General features: G+C 46.0%; 1 protein-coding gene across 7 annotated transcripts in view; it reads left to right on the top strand.

Moving 5' to 3' along the window:
* LOC137521083 (stAR-related lipid transfer protein 9-like) overlaps positions 1 to 20,543 on the top strand; it is a 93,708-nt gene that overhangs the window by 20,355 nt on the left and 52,810 nt on the right. For 6 of the 7 annotated variants that reach the window (XM_068239856.1, XM_068239857.1, XM_068239855.1 and 3 more), the window contains 2 exons: positions 400 to 511; positions 10,942 to 11,053. The gene's annotated coding sequence lies outside the window, so the exon portion shown is untranslated. The remainder of the gene's footprint in view (positions 1 to 399; positions 512 to 10,941; positions 11,054 to 20,543) is intronic. The other variant, XM_068239860.1, reaches the window with a different exon arrangement.

Genomic DNA, 20,543 nt, shown 5'->3' on the forward strand with positions numbered 1-20,543 from the left:
TCTATTTTTCTCTTAGCAATGTTGGATAAACTATACATTATTCTGGATGTTGCACCATCATTCTAAATGTTTTTGCAGCTGATATATATAGTGTGCACTCGCTACACCCAACTCCTCTGCTATATTGAAAACTCAATAAATAGCCCAGCGCTTGCGATTGCACTGGCGATTTTATAATGTGAACAAAGCCTAAATCAGAAAAGGTGGTGTTCATCAACTAGAACTCATTTCTCAGTCTATCCTAAACATTGGCATGGATATGGCCGTCGAGGACTGGAGTTTAACACCTATGTTTTACAGCATGGGCATACTGTTGGATTGCCGAGCAGTTTTGTGTATTAGTATTGATGCTGCTGTATACATCTATAACAAATCCTCACCAGCTATTATATCTTTCAGGATCCTGATGTCATCAGCAGTGAACTTCCTGTAGAAAGTGGCCCAGCTCCAGAAGACAAAGGTAGTACGCTAATGCGCCCAACCAGTTGCAACAGCATGACTCCTCTGATTGGTAAGCCTTTTCTCCCGGCTATGCTGGACATGCAAACCATGGAACATAAGATAGCAGATATTCCTGAGGAATTACCGGTGGAAAACCTGGTTGGGCTGGAGCCTCAGAGCACCCACTCTGCAATGTACTGGTGAAACTCCAGAGGTTTCATGGGCTCCATCAAACCCAATCTCCAGCACAGAGATAAAAACCCCAAATGTCCCTCAAACAATACCTCTGGAACCCAACGTCCGGGTCTTGGGTTATGAAGAGCACCTCCTGACGTCCTTAACCATCCTAGTATTCAGCTAGGAGAAGACTCAGGTTCAAACCTTGGGACTGTGGGAGCTTTTTCCACCTCAAGCCAGATATTTCAGCATTTCCAAAAACAAGCACCCCCCTGGCCACTTTCACTTGTCTCAAGTTAGACTGCAGGCAAAAAAAAAAAAAAAAAAAACTTTGTCCCCAGTAAACACTGAACTTTCTAAGAAGTACTGACAAGATAAAGCTGAAGCCAAGAGACCAACATCAACCGCTAATGTTACATATTTCTCAGTTTAACTAGGAACCTCACTGCAACTATCCATCTAGTAAGGCCCAATTCACATTGGCGTTTTGAGCCAAAAGGATCCAGTGAGCGGATCCGGTCTACGCTTCACCGGATCCGGATGGCTCAGTCGTGGCCTGGTTCACATAGTGAAAACGGATCTGATCAATGATTGATCAGATCCGTTTTCATTCAGAAAATATATACCTTATTTTCAGTAGTAGCCGGCGGTAGAGGCTTCCTCTTCTTCCGCTGTGACTACACAGTCACATGACGCGGAAGACGACGGAAGCCTTTACCGCCGGCTACTACTGAAAATAAGGTATGAATAAACCCTCAAACACCCGGCACGTCGGCACATGCCCCCATCCCCTGTGGAACAGTCTGTTTATTCACTAGTTAGAAAAAACGTTCCGTTTCTCATTGCCCCAATGCTGCAGTATTTTGTGTCCGGATCCATTCCGCTGGGCAGAACGGTCCGGAAAATTAGGGCCTGCAGCATTTTTTAGATCTGTGGACCGGAACGTATCCGTACCAACGGACGCATGTGAATGGATCCAATCTGTTAACATTGGATCCATTCACATCAGTTCCGTTTGTACAGTATACGTAACGATCCGGAAGAAAACGCTAATGTGAACCGCGCCTAAGCCATAGAACTCTATACAAAGAACAGCTTGTCCTGCTGAAACGTCTGAGTAACACTGATGATGAGATGCACCTAGGTTTAGAGGACATAAAACAGGGAAAAAATATACTAAACCTGGTGCGTCCATGGTGCAGTGTCATCTTATGGACCTTTTTGCCCCCATTTAGTCTGTCCCCCTTGTGCCTTCCTTGTACCTCTTGTGTCACTTTGTCTCCTTATTTTCCTCGTCTCCTCATTTATCCCCATGTCCTCCTTCATCTCCATGTCCTCCAGTGTAATTTGTCCTTCTGTGTCATCTCTCTCCCATGCAGCCAGTGCGGTGTGCGCCGCTTCGGTCCGCACATAGCCTTCGACAAGCCTTGAAAAGCTATATACCAATCAGGCAGGGGTGCTGCCCCATACCCACCAATCACAGCTGCACACTGCTCCCTTTCTTAACTGGAACCGATGATTTTTGTGGGCGAGACCACGGCTCCATCATTGGTGCACTCCCTCAGCAGCAGTAACCAGATGCCACGGTACTTCCTGCTGATTGGAGAGGCATGCACCTATCACGCCATACCTATGATGCTTAAGGGCACCCCTGGCACAGTGTCTGGGACTGGTGGCAGCAGACGCTGCAATATGAAGGAATTTGTGGGGGACACCTGGCGCCAATCCGAATGTGTTATTATTCGGACTATAAGATACACAGACACACTTTAGGGGGAGAAAAGGTGCATCTTATAGTCCGAAAAAATATGGTGCTTTTCATTACATTTGAAAGTGTATTTCAACATTGTAAGCACGTTCTCTGGCCAGTTGATGAGCTAACTCTGTTTATATGAGTCTCTAAAGACAACTAGAGAACTACCGTATTTTCTGGACTATATGACGCACTTTTTCTCCCCCTAATGTAGGGAGAAAAAGTTCCTGCGTCTTATAGTCCAAAGGCAGGGAGCCCCCGACTTGCCAATATTAACCGCTGACCTGCCACGATGTCGGAGACTCCCTGCACTCACCGGTGTCCTAAACTTTCCCTGCATGAATGCAATTAGCGGCAGCCGCTGTCACTCGCCTCATTGCTGGAGCCTGCGGTGATGAGCTGCTGCCGGCCCCCTCCTGTCCTCGGTGTTGTCCTCGGTGTGTCCGGCGTCTGGATCGATTTCCCCCTCTGTTAATATAACAAGCAGCGGCAGCCGCGGGCATCACATACCTCATCCTTGAAACCCGCATGGTCAGGCGCTTCCCTCTCACATGCCTTCACTCTAGTGCCGGTCGCGTCTGGATGATGATGCCCGCGGCTGCCGCTGCTTGTTATATTAACAGAGGGGGAAATCGATCCAGACGCCGGACACACCGAGGACAACACCGAGGACCGGAGGGGGACGGCAGTGGCTCATCACCGCAGGCTCCAGTGATGAGGTGAGTGATAGCGGCTGCCACTGCCGCTAATTGCATTCATGCAGTAGGACATAGAGGGGGACATCAGGAAGACAGGAGGCAGCCAAAAGCTCATCACTGCGGGCTCCAGCGATGAAGCGAGTGGAGGGGGACATCAGAAGGACACAAAGGGATACATATTAAGGACTTGAAGGGGGGCAAATGGAGGACTTAACCACTTCCCGACCGCCGTATGTACAATTGGCGGCCGGGAAGTGCACCCCGCAAGGACCGCCGTATTGACAAATGGCGGCGGTCCTTGTAGGGGCATGGGCGGAGCGATCGCGTCATCCGTGATGCGATCCTCCGCCTGGCGCCGCTCACCCGCCGCAACATCCCGCCGGCCATACGGAAGCGCCGGCGGGATGTTAACCCGACGATCGCCGCATACAAAGTGTATAATACACTTTGTAATGTTTACAAAGTGTATTATACAGGCTGCCTCCTGCCCTGGTGGTCCCAGTGTCCGAGGGACCACCAGGGCAGGCTGCAGCCACCCTAGTCTGCACCAAGCACACTGATTTTTTTACCCCCCCTGCCCCAGATCGCCCACAGCACCCATCAGACCCCCCCCCCCCTGCCCACCCCCCAGACCCCTGTTTGCACCCAATCACCCCCCTAATCACCCATCAATCACTCCCTGTCACTATCTGTCAACGCTATTTTTTTTTTTTTATCCCCCCCCCCTGCCCACTGCTCCCTCCTGATCACCCCCCCACCCCTCAGATTCTCCCCAGACCCCCCCCCCCCCCCCCCCATGTACTGTATGCATCTATCCCCCCTGATCACCTGTCAATCACCTGTCAATCGCCTGTCAATTGCCTGTCAATCACCCATCAATCACCCCCTGTCACTGCCACCCATCAATCAGCCCCTAACCTGCCCCTTGCGGGCAATCTGATCACCCCCCCACACCAATAGATCGCCCGCAGATCCGACATCAGATCACCTCCCAAATCCATTGTTTACATCTATTCTCTCCTCTAAACACCCACTAATTACCCATCAATCACCCCCTATCACCACCTGTCACTGTTACCTATCAGATCAGACCCTAATCTGCCCCTTGCGGGCACCCAATCTCTTGCCCACACGCTCAGATTGCCCTCAGACCCCCCCCCCCCCCCCTTATAAATTCGCCAGTGCATTAATTACATCTGTCCTTCCCTGTAATAACCCACTGATCACCTGTCAATCACCTGCCAATCACCTATCACCCATCAATCACCCCCTGTCACTGCCACCCAACAATCAGCCCCTAACCTGCCCCTTGCGGGCAATCTGATCACCCACCCACACAAATAGATCGCCCGCAGATCCGACATCAGATCACCACCCAAGCGCAGCGTTTACATCTATTCTCTCCTCTAAACACCCACTAATTACCCATCAATCACCCCCTATCACCACCTGTCACTGTTACCCATCAGATCAGACCCTAATCTGCCCCTTGCGGGCACCCAATCACCCGCCTACACGCTCAGATTGCCCTCAGACCCCCCCCCCCTTATCAATTCGCCAGTGCATTATTTACATCTGTCCTTCCCTGTAATAACCCACTGATCACCTGTCAATCACCTGCCAATCACCTATCACCCATCAATCACCCCCTGTCACTGCCACCCATCAATCAGCCCCTAACCTGCCCCTTGCGGGCAAACTGATCACCCACCCACACCAATAGATCGCCCGCAGATCCGACATCAGATCACCACCCAAGCGCAGTGTTTCCATCTATTCTCTACCCTAAACACCCACTAATTACCCATCAATCACCCCCTGTCACTGCTACGTATCAGATTAGACCCCTATCTGCCCCTAGGGCACTCAATCACCCGCCCACACCCTCAGAATGCCCTCAGACCCCAGCCCTGATCACCTCGCCAGTGCATTGCTTGCATCTATTCCCCCCTCTAATCACACCTTGAGACACCCATCAATCACCTCCTGTCACCCCCTAGCACACCTACCCATCAGATCAGGCCCCAATTTGCCCCGTGTGGGCTCCTGATCACTCGGCCAAACCCTCAGATCCCCCTCAGACCCCCTTCCGATCACCTCCCCAGTGCATTGATTGCATCTATTTTCCCCTCTAACCACCCCCTGAGACACCCATCAATCACCTCCTGTCACCCCCCTAGCACTCCTATCCATCAGATCAGGCCCAATACAATCTGTCATCTAAAAGGCCACCCTGCTTATGACCGGTTCCACAAAATTCGCCCCCTCATAGACCACCTGTCATCAAAATTTGCAGATGCTTATACCCCTGAACAGTCATTTTGAGACATTTGGTTTCCAGACTACTCACGGTTTTGGGCCTGTAAAATGCCAGGGCGGTATAGGAACCCCACAAGTGACCCCATTTTAGAAAAAAAGACACCCCAAGGTATTTTGTTAGGTGTATGACGAGTTCATAGAAGATTTTATTTTTTGTCAAAAGTTAGCGGAAATTAATTTTTATTGGTTTTTTTTCACAAAGTGTCATTTTTCACTAACTTGTGACAAAAAATAAAATCTTCTATGAACTCGCCATACTCCTAACAGAATACCTTGGGGTGTCTTCTTTCTAAAATGGGGTCACTTGTGGGGTTCCTATACTGCCCTGGCATTTTAGGGCCCCTAAACCGCGAGGAGTAGTCTAGAAAACAAATGCTTCAAAATGATCTGTGAATAGGACGTTGGGCCCCTTAGCGCACCTAGGCTGCAAAAAAGTGTCACACATGTGGTACCGCCGTACTCAGGAAAAGTAGTATAATGTGTTTTGGGGTGTATTTTTACACATACCCATGCTGGGTGGGAGAAATTTCTATGTAAATGGACAATTGTGTGTAAAAAAATCAAACAATTGTCATTTACAGAGATATTTCTCCCACTTAGCATGGGTATGTGTAAAAATACACCCCAAAACGCATTATACTACTTCTCCTGAGTACGGCGGTACCACATGTGTGGCACTTTTTACACCCTAAGTACGCTAAGGGGCCCAAAGTCCAATGAGTACCTTTAGGATTTCACAGGTCATTTTGCGACATTTGGTTTCAAGACTACTCCTCACGGTTTAGGGCCCCTAAAATGCCAGGGCAGTATAGGAACCCCACAAATGACCCCATTCTAGAAAGAAGACACCCAAAGGTATTCCGTACGGAGTATGGTGAGTTCATAGAAGATTTTATTTTTTGTCACAAGTTAGCGGAAAATGACACTTTGTGAAAAAAAACTATTAAAATCAATGTCCGCTAACTTGTGACAAAAAACTAAAAACTTCTATGAACTCACCATACTCCTAACGGAATACCTTGGGGTGTCTTCTTTCTAAAATGGGATCATTAGTGGGGTTCCTATACTGCCCTGGCATTTTAGGGGCCCTAAACCGCGAGGAGTAGTCTTGAAACAAAAATGACCTGTGAAATCCTAAAGTTACTCATTGGACTTTGGGCCCCTTAGTGCAGTTAGGGTGCAAAAAAGTGCCACACATGTGGTATCGCCGTACTCGGGAGAAGTAGTATAATGTGTTTTGGGGTGTATTTTTACACATACCCATGCTGGGTGGGAGAAATATCTCTGTAAATGACAATTTGTTAATTTTTATAACACACAATTGTCCATTTACAGAGATCTTTCTCCCACTCAGCATGGGTATGTGTAAAAATACACCACGAAACACATTATACTACTTCTCCTGAGTACGGCGATACCACATGTGTGGCACTTTTTTGCACCCTAACTGCGCTAAAGGGCCCAAAGTTTTTTTTTTTCTCACAAAGTGTCATTTTCCGCTTACTTGTGACAAAAAATAATATCTTCTATGAACTCACTATGCCTCTCAGTGAATACTTTGGGATGTCTTCTTTCCAAAATGGGGTCATTTGGGGGGTATTTATACTATCCTGGAATTCTAGCCCCTCATGAAACATGACAGGGGTTTAGAAAAGTCAGAGATGCTTGAAAATGGGAAAATTCACTTTTTGCACCATAGTTTGTAAACGCTATAACTTTTACCCAAACCAATAAATATACACTGAATGGGTTTTTTTTTTATCAAAAACATGTTTGTCCACATTTTTCGCGCTGCATGTATATAGAAATTTTACTTTATTTGAAAAATGTCAGCACAGAAAGTTAAAAAAAATCATTTTTTTGCCAAAATTCATGTCTTTTTTGATGAATATAATAAAAAGTAAAAATCGCAGGAGCAATCAAATAGCACCAAAAGAAAGCTTTATTAGTGACAAGAAAAGGAGCCAAAATTCATTTAGGTGGTAGGTTGTATGAGCGAGCAATAAACCGTGAAAGCTGCAGTGGTCTGAATGGAAAAAAAGTGGCCGGTCCTTAAGGGGTAGAAAGCCCTAGGTCCTCAAGTGGTTAAAGAGGGATATTTAGAGGACACTCTGGGGAAAATCTGGACACAAAGTGGGACATTTGGAGGACACGAAGGGGAAAATCTGGAGGACACAAAGGGGGATATGATATTGATACAAAGAGGGACATAAATGGGGCATTAGGAGGAAACCAAGGGGACAGGAGGAGGGCACCAAAGGGAAAGAACATCTACAAGATGCCCCTGGACCGTAGATGCACCAGGTTTAGTTTTTTTCGCCCCCCCCCCAATGTTTGCCCTCTAAACCTAGGTGCATCTTATAGTCTGAAAAATAAAAGTTCTTTGATTAAAATGTACCTGAGGCAAAATGTGACATGAGATAAACGGGTATGTGCAGTACAAAATACTAATAACCAGGCTGTTTAACCTGCTTTATTTTCCTGCCTGAAAAAGTTAATTTCTAGGCATGTAAGTGAGAGATTTTGTCTTGCCAGTAGATTGTTGGGTATATAGTAAACATCAACGATAAGCGAATTACAGACATACGTTTTCTGGGAGAATACAACTTCTGAGGGCAGGGATACATAAAATACATGAACTATTGATCTTTTTCTAACTTTGGGACACTTAATAGGCTGACACTGATTAGAGACTGTGAGGGCGCGATTCCACTAGAGCGGCGCGCGTCTGGGATACGCGAACCGGCTCTTCCGGGTCTGCGGGGAAAGCACATGAATCCCATCAGCCGTGCCATGCACGGCTATGGGATCCGCAGCCTCCCGCGCCTATTCGGATGGAAAAGCCGGCCGTATCGCTAGCGGTAGCGATTCGGCCGGCGTTACCATTGCACCCTATGGCAGAGTTTCCCCGCACTATTCTCCTGCGGGGAAACTCTGCGGATTCGCGGCGGTTTCCGCTCAAGTGGAAACGTGCCCTAAAACATTCAACCTACTTTGTAGATGTTTAACCTGCTCCCGACCACCTAACGCCGATTGGCAGTAGCAGTGTAGCTCTCTGGGGACCACCAAAAGGAGTCATCTCGCTTCTTGCGAGATTAGCAGGGAACAAGCACCCGCATGAGCCTGTGTTCCCTGCACTACGCAGAGGGGGTCGCCGCAATCAAGCCTGCCAGCTCAGATTTAAAAAAAAAAAAAAAAAAAAAAAAGGTAAAACGTACAGTGCTTTGGTCTAGATAACAATCTAATCCTTATCGTAGGCACACTGTATGCCTATGTATGCATCATGTAATGTGTGAATGGTAGTGTAGGGCCAAATTAGGAGGGGAAGGGGGAGGTATATAAAAAAAAAAAAAAACATTTTGCTCTTTAACCGTTATGTTTACTACTCCTAAAAATGACTTTATTTCATCAGTTTATTTTTACCTCAGGTTCACTTTATAAGCTTCAAAGATAAAACAGTTAGGATGTGTCAGTATTTTTTGTCAGAGTAATTAAAAAAAAAAAAGTCAGATTCTGATACATTAAATTCACTCCATAATCCACAGTGATTTCTATAGCAACCTTGTTGTTTGTACAGTTTTCTAAAACGTGTGGGCTAATTCTATTAACACCTTGTGGGGTATTCCTTTAACCATGCTGTGCTAATAGACAAGCAGCTTTGGTGATCATCACTAAAGCACATGAAGGCCTCGATTCACTAACCGGCACTAAGCCGGTTAGGTGGCCTTAGCAGTTAGTGGGCGCAAACCACAGTGTTAGGTGGTTTGCCCACAGGACCACCCACATCGCGCGCAGTAATAGTGCACGGTGCAATGATAACATCGCACACGCTGCCTTGTCAGTGCATCCGTTTTCGACACACTGGGTGCGACGTTTACAAGGTAGCGGGTGCGACATTATCGTCACACTGCGCATTATTACTGTCTCGCCGCGCGCGATGTGGGTGGTCTTGTGCGCTATGTAGCTTTGAGGGACTATTAGTGCCCGCAAAGCTACTTATGGGGCACGAAATGGCTGTTCACTCCGGCGCTATCACTTAGCGCCAGTTAGTGAATTAAGCCCTAAGTGTCCAAATCACCAGAAATGCTCCCTTCATTTCAGGTACATTAGAAGACATAACATGAATGGTTTATGTGCAAATGACATGAATTGATGTAACCCCAGTAAGATTAACCATCAGCATAAAATGGATGTTACACAAATACATAACTAGCGGGCACGTCTTACAGGGAACCTTAACATAGGGATATGGAAGTTTCTTTTTAAACAGTACCAGTTGTTTGTCAGTTCTGCTGATCTCTTTGGCTAGAGTAGTGGCTGAATTACACACCTGAAACAAGCATGCAGTTAATCCAGTCTGACTTCAGTCAGAGCACCTGATCTGCATGTTTGTTGAGGGGCTGTGACTAACTGTATTAGAGACACAGGATCAGCGGGAGAGTCAGGCAACTGGTATTATTTTAAAAGGAAAAATCCATATCCTTCTCAGTTTAGGTTCCCTTTAAGTCTGGATACAAAATGGCTACTACTGCTGTGAGTAGACAGCGGGTCCTTTTAAAATTACGTTGCAATGAAATGAATTATGCTTGGTTAAAGGACTTACGAGCCCAAAACAGGAAAAAAATGTCTTTACCTGTATGAATTTGTAACGCACGGAGGACGCCATCCGCGCCCTCCGTGCAGCTCCGCCGGGTCCCCGCTGCTTTTGCTCCCCCCACCCGGACCCCGACCTCACAGCCCGGGTCGGTCGCTCCTTCCTCCTCAAATATGGCCGCCGGAGGAGGCCGCGGCTGCGCAGTCCGCACCGATGCGAGTGCGGCTGCGCAGCTCTAGGGCCTCCCTCCCCGATCCACACGCGTGCGAATGGCGTCCTCCGTGCGTTACAAATTCATACAGGTAAAGACATTTTTTTCCTGTTTTGGGCTCGTAAGTCCTTTAAGGTGGTTGTTGTCAATAGATGGAACTTTTGTAATAATATAAATAAATGTTCCTCTATACACTAAATATCTTGTTTATTTTAATTTTATTTTGGTAAACCCAATCATATTTTTCCATTTTGTTAGTTATTGTAAACGTAACAGTGTGCTGATGGCATGCAGTATTTAAGACTTCCCGCAAACTTGTAGTGAAAATGGCACAATAAATACAATTCCTCATTTTTTACAATATTCATTTAGACCATGTTTGCCCACTTTTAAAATCTTTCCTCACCCCGATTTACATTCTGACATTTATCAAAGGGGGCTACTGTTTAGGGCTGAAACCCACTAGCAGCCTTTTCTAAGCACTAGTGGTTTAACAACCTGTTAGCTAATACAATGCTAAAAAAAATCATATTGCTCAAGTGGGATCACACCCATAGCATTACATTAGCGTGAGCTTTTCAAATCATAAGCGCTTAGAAATTGCTTAGTAACGTACTGCTAGTAGGTTCCAGGCCTTAGTCCTGCCAGCTGATCTCTGCAGAATGTTTGCTTACTGAGAGGTCTATGCACAGAGGGAGATACTGCTTGCCTTACAATTGAAAAAAATACGTTCTTTCTCTTAACGCAGCGAGGATCACAGACAGCAAATTATCAGGACCATGGTCATGACATCACATTGTGGGAGTGGTTTCGCTGCAATACCAGTCATACAGACCCCCTTGGTGATCTATTTGAAATAGGTAAAGATTTCTCATGATAAATGGGTTATTGCCTACTGATTGGGATGAAGTTCAATCCTTGGTTAAAGTTCCTCTTTAAAAAAAACTGTAATGACATACCATGGGTAGGGAACCTATGGCTCGTCAGCCAGATGTGGCTCTTTTCAGGGCTACATCTGGCTCACAGTTAGGGGTTGATTTACTAAGCTACACTGCTCAAGCAGCGGTTTGCTATTCCCAATGTGACTCTGGCCTAAACGATCTTTTGAAGAAAAAATAAAATACCGTATATACTCGGATATAAGTCGACTTCGTGTATAAGTCGACCCCACTATTTGACCCTCTTAAGCTGGAATTTTTTAATAACTCAAGTATAAGTCTATCTAGCAAAGTTAATGGCTGCACAGTAGACTTGAAGCCTTGCACAAGACATAATGAAAACATAGAGAAATGCAAACTGTATGTATTAAGAGAGTTTAGCCTGTCTAATCCCTACTCATCTGTGTCTAATAACAAGTTGTAATTTGATCTCTTCTCTGTGTCACCTGACAAGGCAGATAAACTCATTTGAAAGCACAGGATGTTAACAATATGCCTGCTTCCATGAAAGCAGGAAGTAGACACACTACAGCTGATACAAATTCTGCAATTCATCTGCAAACAAAAGGCATTTTTCTTTTAAAGGATATCATGCTATTGCATATCTTTTAGAGCAGAGAGAAAGATCTGAGATCAGGTCTGCTTTAAACAATAAACCCTTCCCAGAGCCCCAGCAGCCAACATCTCTCTATCCCTCCCCACAGTGCTAAATCACCTGCAACACACTGAAAATCCCCCCTCCCTCCCAGCACAACTCTGTAATGTTATGCGCTGGGAAGGCAGCTTCTTTCTGTCCCCTTCCCCGCAATGCTAAACTATTTTGTGCTTCCATCCTCTCTCCCCCCCTCTGTGCGATCACAGTGAGCACTGCAGCAGAAGCCAACACTTACAGTTCGATTGCCAGCGCTGAATCCTCTATACACTCTCCATTCATGCCGCTCTCTGTCCAATAGTACAGCTCCGGTTCCTGATGTCATGTGACTTTATTTGTCATGTGACATCGGGAGTCGCGCTGTACTATTGGACAGAGAGCGGAAAGGAGGGAGTATAGAGGATACCGCACTGGCAATGAAGCTTAATCGCCGGTGTCCTGTCATGAAAAGCTGCTTGCATCAGGGATAGGCAGGTCAGGACAGTGATCGGTGGCTGGAACAGAAGGATTTTTAGAGCGGCTTCTACTCCCGCAGCGGTTGTAGGAGCCGCTCTAAATCCCTCCGTTCTAGCCACCGATCACTGTCCTCACCTGCCTATCCCTGATGCAAGCAGCTTTTCATGACAGGACACCGGCGATTTAATCTCCGCCCCCCGCCATTCTCATCATTGTCCCATGCCCATCTAATTGCTGCTCCTCCCTGAAGTGTCAGCACATACAGCGAGTGCCAGGGAGAGAGCTGTATTATTCATTTTAATGGGGAAAAGTGAGCGGCTCCTACCCCGGCAGCCGCCGGAGCATCACATGCTCAGCGGGGACCAGCATTCTCAGCTGCCGCCTGAGAGAATAAGTAATGAGCGGGGGTTAGTCCATTCTCCTGCTTGCAGGGGGGCACAGCATTGTGGCATCTAGGAATCCTAGAGCAGGGGGATAAAATCCGGTTGGCTGGCAGCACTAGTGGGATCATACTGCAGCAGATGCAGAGCAGAGGGGTCAATTGATACTCAGCTACAAGTCAGAAATTTAGGTCTGACGCGAGTATAAGTCGACCCCCCTACTTTACAAAAGTAGATCAGACCTAAATTTCTCGACTTATAGCCGAGTATATACGGTAGTACAGTTTAAGACCCTGCCTTATTTTCAAGGAACACGTGTCAGAAGCATTTCTGATGTGGAAACCAGGATAAATAATGGTTATACTGCATAATTTATTACATTCTGCTACTGTATATGTCAGGGGTCAGGAACTTTTTTTGTCTGAGAGCCATAAACGCCACATTTTAAAATGTAATTCTGTGAGAGCCATACAATAGATTTCAAACTGGGATAGTGTGCATGCGCAGCAGAGAGCTCATGTCCATGGGTATGTGTACACAGTTGATCCTCCGGGTAGGGGAAGTGTGGCCATGGGTATGTGTACACAGTTGATCCTCCGGTTAGGGGAAGTGTCAGACATGTCTTCAGCTTATCTTGGGTTTCAGCAACATCAGCAATTTCCCTGAGAGCCAGACAGGAGAAATACCCACTAACAGCTTGTACAATTAGCTAGCTGACGTGGGGTTTGGTTCACTTTGTTGGATGAGATCCTTACTTTGATTGGCCCAACAGGCTGTCACTTTACAGGCAGCTTATTGGTCCAAAGTCAAGTGACAGACAGCCTATTGGGCCAATCAAAGTGCGGGGATCTCGTCGGGGTCAGCCATACACCCCTGATATTACAATTAAAGGGGTTCTGTGGGGGGGTTAAAACAAAAACTGACACTTACCTGGGGCTTCTACTAGCCCCCTGCAGCTGTCATGTGTCCGCACCGTCCTCTAAGATCCTCCGTTCCCCGCCGCCATCATCGTTCTATTATTTGTCGCTAGCGCTTTCAAAAGCGCTAACATAATATATGGCAGTGGTCTCACAGCGGGGATCACTGGCGATTTGCATTTTGCGGAAAACGAAAAATGTTTTTAGAGTGATCACGGTTCTAATGTTTAAACATTGTGAATCTCGATTGCTCAAAAATCACAAAAATGTCCACTGAGAAATTGGGAAAAACCCCTCTGCAAAACACAATCTCTCACTGGACATTTTTGTAATTTTTTTTTTTTTTTGAGCAATTGAGATTCACAATGTTTAAACATTAGAATCGTGATCACTCTAAAAAGATTTTTCGTTTTCCGCAAAATGCGAATCGCTGGCGATCAAATAGTGGTGGCGGGTAACAGAGGATTGTAGAGGATGGTGTGTGCGCGCGCGCGCGCACACACACACACACACACACACACACACACACACACACACACACACACACACACACACACACACACACACACACACACACACACACACACACACACACACACACACACACACACACACACACACACACACACACACACACACACACACACACACACACACACACACACACACACACACACACACTGCAATATCAGGATTGCATACATTGTGAAAGAGAAAAAAATAATACTTTTCTATCATTCTCCCAGTACAAGACTGTTTCTGTGATTCCTTGATTTTTAATTCACTATTAATACTTGTTCAGATGTATTTGTATATTATCATTATTAAAGAGACCCTGTACTGAAAAAGTGCCCCGGGGGGTACTTACCTTGGGACGGGAAAGCCTCTGGACTCTCTCGGGGGCGCTGTAGAGGCTCTCGGCTTGGAAATAGCCAATCAGTCAGGTCCACTCTACTGTGCAGACTTGTACCTGCGCAGTAGAGCGGACCTGACTGGGATCAGCTATTCCCAAGCCGCTACTGCACCTGTGCTGGACCCGGGAATGTAAATATTTACATGCCCGCCGTTCAGAGTGGCATAGCAAGACCACAGTGGGACGGAGGAGGACAGGGGAAGCCTCGATAAGTTCTAGAGGCTTCCCCCTCCCGAGGTGAGTACCCCCTAGGGGCATTTTTTTTTTTTCATACAGATACTCTTTAAGCCTCAGAAATTCTTAAAACATATACTGTACTCCCTGAGGCCTACTAAAGTACACCCGGGGGTACACGTATGCCATGTTGAGAACCTAACAGCTATTGGGTACTCTAAAGTACTGCAACATTTATCTGGGACCCATCAGATCACAGTAAGTATTGCTAAAGGATGAATGAAATGGCGTGTGTGAAGTTGCTGTAGCATACTGTACATTTAATGGCAACAATGACACTTTGTAAAAATGTACTGCAGATACTGTATATGGCTACAATTACAAGACTGCTATATGACAAAAGGCGATAAATAAAATCAGCGTCAGGAATTGCGGTGGTTCGTGATTGGTTGTTTACCCAGTAATGGAGGGGTTAGGGTAAGATGTACTGCCCCTTTAACACGTGTGCTCTGGGTACAGAAAAAGAGTCCTATGTAAATCTTCATTAGTAGATGAATTCCCCCGGCACTACTTAAACATAGGATAAAAAAAATCAGTACTTTTCCGTTAGCCGGGCATAAGTGTAATAGGGCAAAAGTAACATGTTCTGTGAGGCCGTTAACCGCCCGCAACTTGCGCCCGGCTAATGGAAAAGTACCAAAAATTCTTTGTCGGCTTTAGAGTTGCTGCAGTATGACTGTATACCGCAGTTTGATTGTGCATGGTAATCGTACTATGCACAATCCTGGTTTACCGGTTTTAGGGGGTGGGGCATCGGCGGTGAAGAGAACGGCCGCATCGGCGGGGAGAGCGGGCAGAAACTCACCTTCGTTTGGCCACATGCGGCTACAATCTACTTCCTCCCAGGCGTAGTCGCTTTGGTAACACCATCCCCTGTGATGTCATCACAGGGAGCCCCTTGTGACTTCATCACGGGGCGCTGTTATTAACGTGACGATGCCTAGGAAGAAGGAGATAGATGCTGCGTGTGGCTGACTGAAGGCAGGTGAATTGTTTCTGCTTGCTCTCCCCCACCGCACACTGGAGGCACCTATATCGGGGGCAACTATACTAGCTATCTTGAATAGTAAATAGTATGGGTTCAGCGCTCAGTATACAGTCTCTGGTACAAGGTCTTGCAATTCAAAGCACATATAGGGGGAGTATGCCAAGCACCACTCCCCCTCAAGCTGAATAAACTCACCGGATCCACTGGCCTGATTGGGCCCGTCAGCGCTTGTGGGGTATAGGCCACCCCTCAGCCAATCCAGGCAACCTCAGCTGGGCACTTGTAATCCTAGGCCAGTGGGAGCTCTGTCCAATGAAGATGGTAATCCAGTGATTTAAGCCTCAGAAGAAAAGAACGCTTGACATAGCGTAAAAGTATAAAGGGATTCCTCAGTTTATTAAAAAGAAGTAAAAAGTGCCGATACAGCAGCACATGTTTTCCCCACAATCCTTCAGGGCAAAGGTGAGACGTAGCTCCTCCCAGGAACAGGAACAGACAGCACTTCCCCTATAAAAAAGTCACATGGTTAGTCCACCCTCAGTGCTGTTTGTTCCTGCGTCCAGGCAGGTCGGCATCTCCCCTTTGGGTGAAGCCTGTGTGCTGGGCTGCAGGTGGATCTCTCTGGGTGGCTGAGACTGTGGTACTGAGGCAGTCTGGCCATGCGCCCCAGGCTGGAGCTTTCCTGGGGTTTGCCTACCTTTCTCTCCCGCTTCCAGGGAGAGCAAGAGTGGAAGGCGTGGGTTCCCCTTGGCGGCCTTGCGGCGGAGTGAGCAGGACGGAGGTAAGCCGGCGGCCATGTGCAGCGTGGAGCGCATTGCGGCCATTAGGACGCTTGGCCGCATCCGGATGCGTACTTTCCGGCGGGTATGCCGAAAGTAACAATTTGTAGTGCCGGCTCATTACTCTCTCTGCAGCTTCCGGGCCGCCACTCATCCATTCGCGGCAGGCCAGGTATGTTTCAAGGGGAGCTGCGCGGGCCTGTAGCACTGTTGCTCAGAGAGAGTTTGTCCTGCGCTGGATGTGTCAGCTGGAAGCATGTCAGACGCTGAGAGGATTGAGAGCAACCAGGCCGCCCAAAAGGTGAGATAATGGTTTCTCTTTCTGGGCTGATTGTGCTATATGTGTGAGCAGAGTTACATGCCTTGTTGTGTTGTTGTTTATGCCAATACTAAGGCTTCTGCTAAATCCGCTGCTGCTGCTGCAGATAAGCACAGGCATCCTCCTAATGATAAAACATGGCCTTTGTGCAATTTTATGTTGCCCTATGCAAAGACTGTCAGTTGTGCATACAGAGGGTTGTAGGGGAGGAGCCGGGTCACTCTGTTCAGGATACATTGAATCCTTTAGAGAGGTGATTAATGCTTCATTGGAATCAATTAAGTCCTCATTATTGAATGCTAATCCATCCACTTCTCAGGTTGCTGTATCTGGAGTATCTGTGACTGAAGTTGATAGTTTCAGACACTAGAGAAATAGAATCTGAATCTGTTTCAAAGTTTAAATTCTGTATTGAGGATGTGGTAGCTGTTTTGTTTATTCATAATCAATTATACAAAGCTGAAGGATCCACTTAATTAAAAGGTGGATGTTTATTTGAAAAGGTCTTGGGAGGCTAGTGCGGCTATGTTTAGGCCGGCTTTTACCTCTACATGTGTGGCCACAACTTTGGAGCTGTGGATTAATCAGCTCAAAGCTAACATACTGGCTGGTGCACCTGTTTTGCAATTGTTTAATTCTATTGCTATTTTCATTTAAACTGCTGCATATTTATCAAATGCTTCTGCTGAAGCAATTAGGTTTACTGCCAGGTCCATTGCTCTGTTTCTATTAGAGCCTTGTGGCTTAAAATATGGGATGGTAATATCTCATCCAAAAACAGGCTGTGTGGTGTCCCTTTTTTCAGGTGAATTGTTGTTTGGTCCAGAACTGGATTCAGCTTTGAAAAAAACATTGAATAAAAATAAAGTTTTGCTTAAGAAACAGAAGACTGTGGTAGCAATATTTTTCGTAAGCCAAGGAGTGATCAAAAGGATGCCTCTAAGGATCAAAGTAAAGGCAGGAGGTGGACTTTTGACAAGTCCAGGAAAGGGGGCTTTAAGTCTAAAGCTCTAGAGTCCCAGTCAGAATCCCAATGACTCGTGTCAGGCGGTGGGGGGAAGGCTAAGATACTTTCTCTTAGGTGGGCAAAAGTGTCAAAAAATCCATTTATTCGCCAGACAATAATGTTTGGTTTCCAAATAGTTTGCCCTTCCTCCACCATCAAGATTTGTGATCTCAAAGGCCCTAAGAGATCCCACTCTGGTTCCAGAGATTTTGAGCATATTGCAGAACATGCTAAGACAGAAGAATTATTATTATTATTATTATTGATTTTTAAAGCGCCAACATATTCCGTGGAGCTGTACAAGGTAATGGAATTCATCCTGTGCCTGATTCTGCACCTAACAAACCTGAGTCGGTTTATGAAAAATTTTCGGATGGAATCAGTAAGGGAGTTATTGTTTCCAGAGGCCTTTATGGCATCTCTGGATCTAAGAGATGCATATTGGCATATGCCGATTCACCAAAAATCACAAAAATTCTTAAGTTTTGCAGTGAGAATAAATGGGATGGTAGAACACTACCAGTTTGTTTGCCTCCTGTTTGGGATCACTTCTGCCCCAAGAATGTTCACAAAAATTCTGGGAGAAGCATTAATTCCGTTAAGGGAACAATCGATTTTAATCATTCCGTATTTAGACGACTTGCTTATTCTAGGAAGTTCAGCAAAACAGCTGAAAATCCATTTGAATCTGGTATCGGAACATCTCCGATCCCTAGGTTGGATCATCAACCTGGAGAAGTCCTCTCTAATTCCAAGTCAGAGAACTCAGTTTCTTGGCATGCTAGTGGATTCAGTAAAACAGATGATTTTCCTTCCTCCCAAGAAGATTCTGAAGATAAGTTTGGCAGTGAAATCATTACAAGGGGAAGACAAAGTTTCCCTAAGAACGATTTTGTCGGTGTTTGGGTTAATGTCATCCACGATGGTGGCAGTTCCCTGGGCATTAGCGCATATCAGGAAGATACAGAGGTTCCTCCTAGAAAATTGGGACGGTCGTCCACAAACATTAGATTTCAAAGTCAAAATCCCTCAAACTGTGTGTCTCTGCAACGGTGGTTGGAGGAATCCTACCTTATGAAGGGCAGGCCTTGGAAGGGGCCTGTAGACAACGTAATAACTACGGATGCAAGCGCCTGGGGCTGAGGAGTTCATATAGCTCACAAAGCCTTTCAGGGGAAATGGACAAAATCAGTCTCAAAGGTTATCCAATTGAAAGGAATTAACAGTAGTAAGGCTGGCTTTATTTCAGGTGCAATCGATACTGTTGCAGTCCAATGTTTTGATCCAGTCGAACAACGTTACGGCAGTAGCGTTTATCAACAAACAGAGGCACGCGATTCCTGTTGTTGCAGGAGGAAGCGGAGGACATCTTGTCTTGGGCAGAAAAGAATGTGTCATCCTTGAGAGCTGTTCATCTCAAGGGAACACTCAATATACATGCAGACAAACTGAACAGAAGCAGGATTCTGTCATCAGAATGGTCTCTAAACAAGGAGGTGTTTTTTCGCAGACATCATAAAACGATGGGGAACACCGTCAATCGATCTGTTTGCAACAGAAGACAATACCCAGATTCAGACTTGTTTCTCTCTCAATCCAAGAGATCAAAGCAGGGGGGTGAATGCATTCATTCAAGAGTAGAACTTTCCACTTCTGTATGCATTTCCTCCTCTCAATTTGATTCCCGCGGTCATCAGCAAATGGAGAGGTTGTCAAAATTGGATGATTTTGATAGCACCTTGGTGACCCGAGAAGGAGCTGGTTTTCAGCTCTCAGGTTAGCATCAGAAGACCCTTGGAGACTTCCTTGCAGGCCGGATCTACTGCTACAAGGGAACCTGTGGCATCCGCATCCAGGAAAATTGAATCTGTTAGTCTGGATCTTAAATTAGCCTTACTCAAAAAGTTGGGAGTATCTGAGAAGGCAGCCTCTACATTTGTTACTAGCTGTAAGGAAGTTACTAGGAGGATCTATCTGAAATACTGGAAGACTTTCCATCTTTGGTTATCTGGCTCTAAGTTTGATAGCTGGTCAGTCCCAGCAGTCCTGGTTTCTCCAGGACGGTTGGGATAAAAATATTTGTGAGTACGCTTAAGGTGCAGATTGCTACCTTATCTGCTTTTTCAGGTATCCCCTTGTCTTCCTCTCCAATACTGAGATTTCGGAAGGCTCTATCTAGGAAACTGCCAGTTTACAAGCCATACGTTTCTCCTTGGGATTTATCGTTAGTATTAGAGGGGCTGTCCAAAGGTCCTTTTGAGCCGCTAGGGGACAGTTCTTTTAAATTTCTTACATTAAAGACGGTATTTTTAGTAGCCATCACTACAGCCAGAAGGGTTAGTGAGCTACAGGCCTTGTCTATGAAAAGTCCTTATTTTCAGGATAGGTTAGTATTACAGACGGATCCAAACTTTTGTCCAAAAGTTAGGTCTAGGTTTCACAGGTCGCAGGATATTATTTTGCCTACCCTCTGTGAATCCAAGTTGTGGAAAAGAGAGGATTTTTCACTCATTAGATGTTAGAAGATGTGTTCTGGAATACTTAAACAGAGCTGCAGATGTCTGGAAGACCGATTCCTTATCTGTTTTATTTCAGGGAAAACTGTAGGTCAGAGAGCTTCTAAATCTACTATAGCTAATTGGATTAGGTTAGCTATTATAGAAGCTTTCAGGGCTCGTTCCCACTGTTGCGACGCGATTTCGGCCGCATTCCGACGCTTGTAAAAACGCATGCGGATGCGTTTCCGCATGCGTTTTTACCCGCGATTT

Source organism: Hyperolius riggenbachi, chromosome 6, assembly GCF_040937935.1.
Source record: "Hyperolius riggenbachi isolate aHypRig1 chromosome 6, aHypRig1.pri, whole genome shotgun sequence".
Classification (NCBI taxonomy): Eukaryota; Metazoa; Chordata; class Amphibia; order Anura; family Hyperoliidae; genus Hyperolius; species Hyperolius riggenbachi.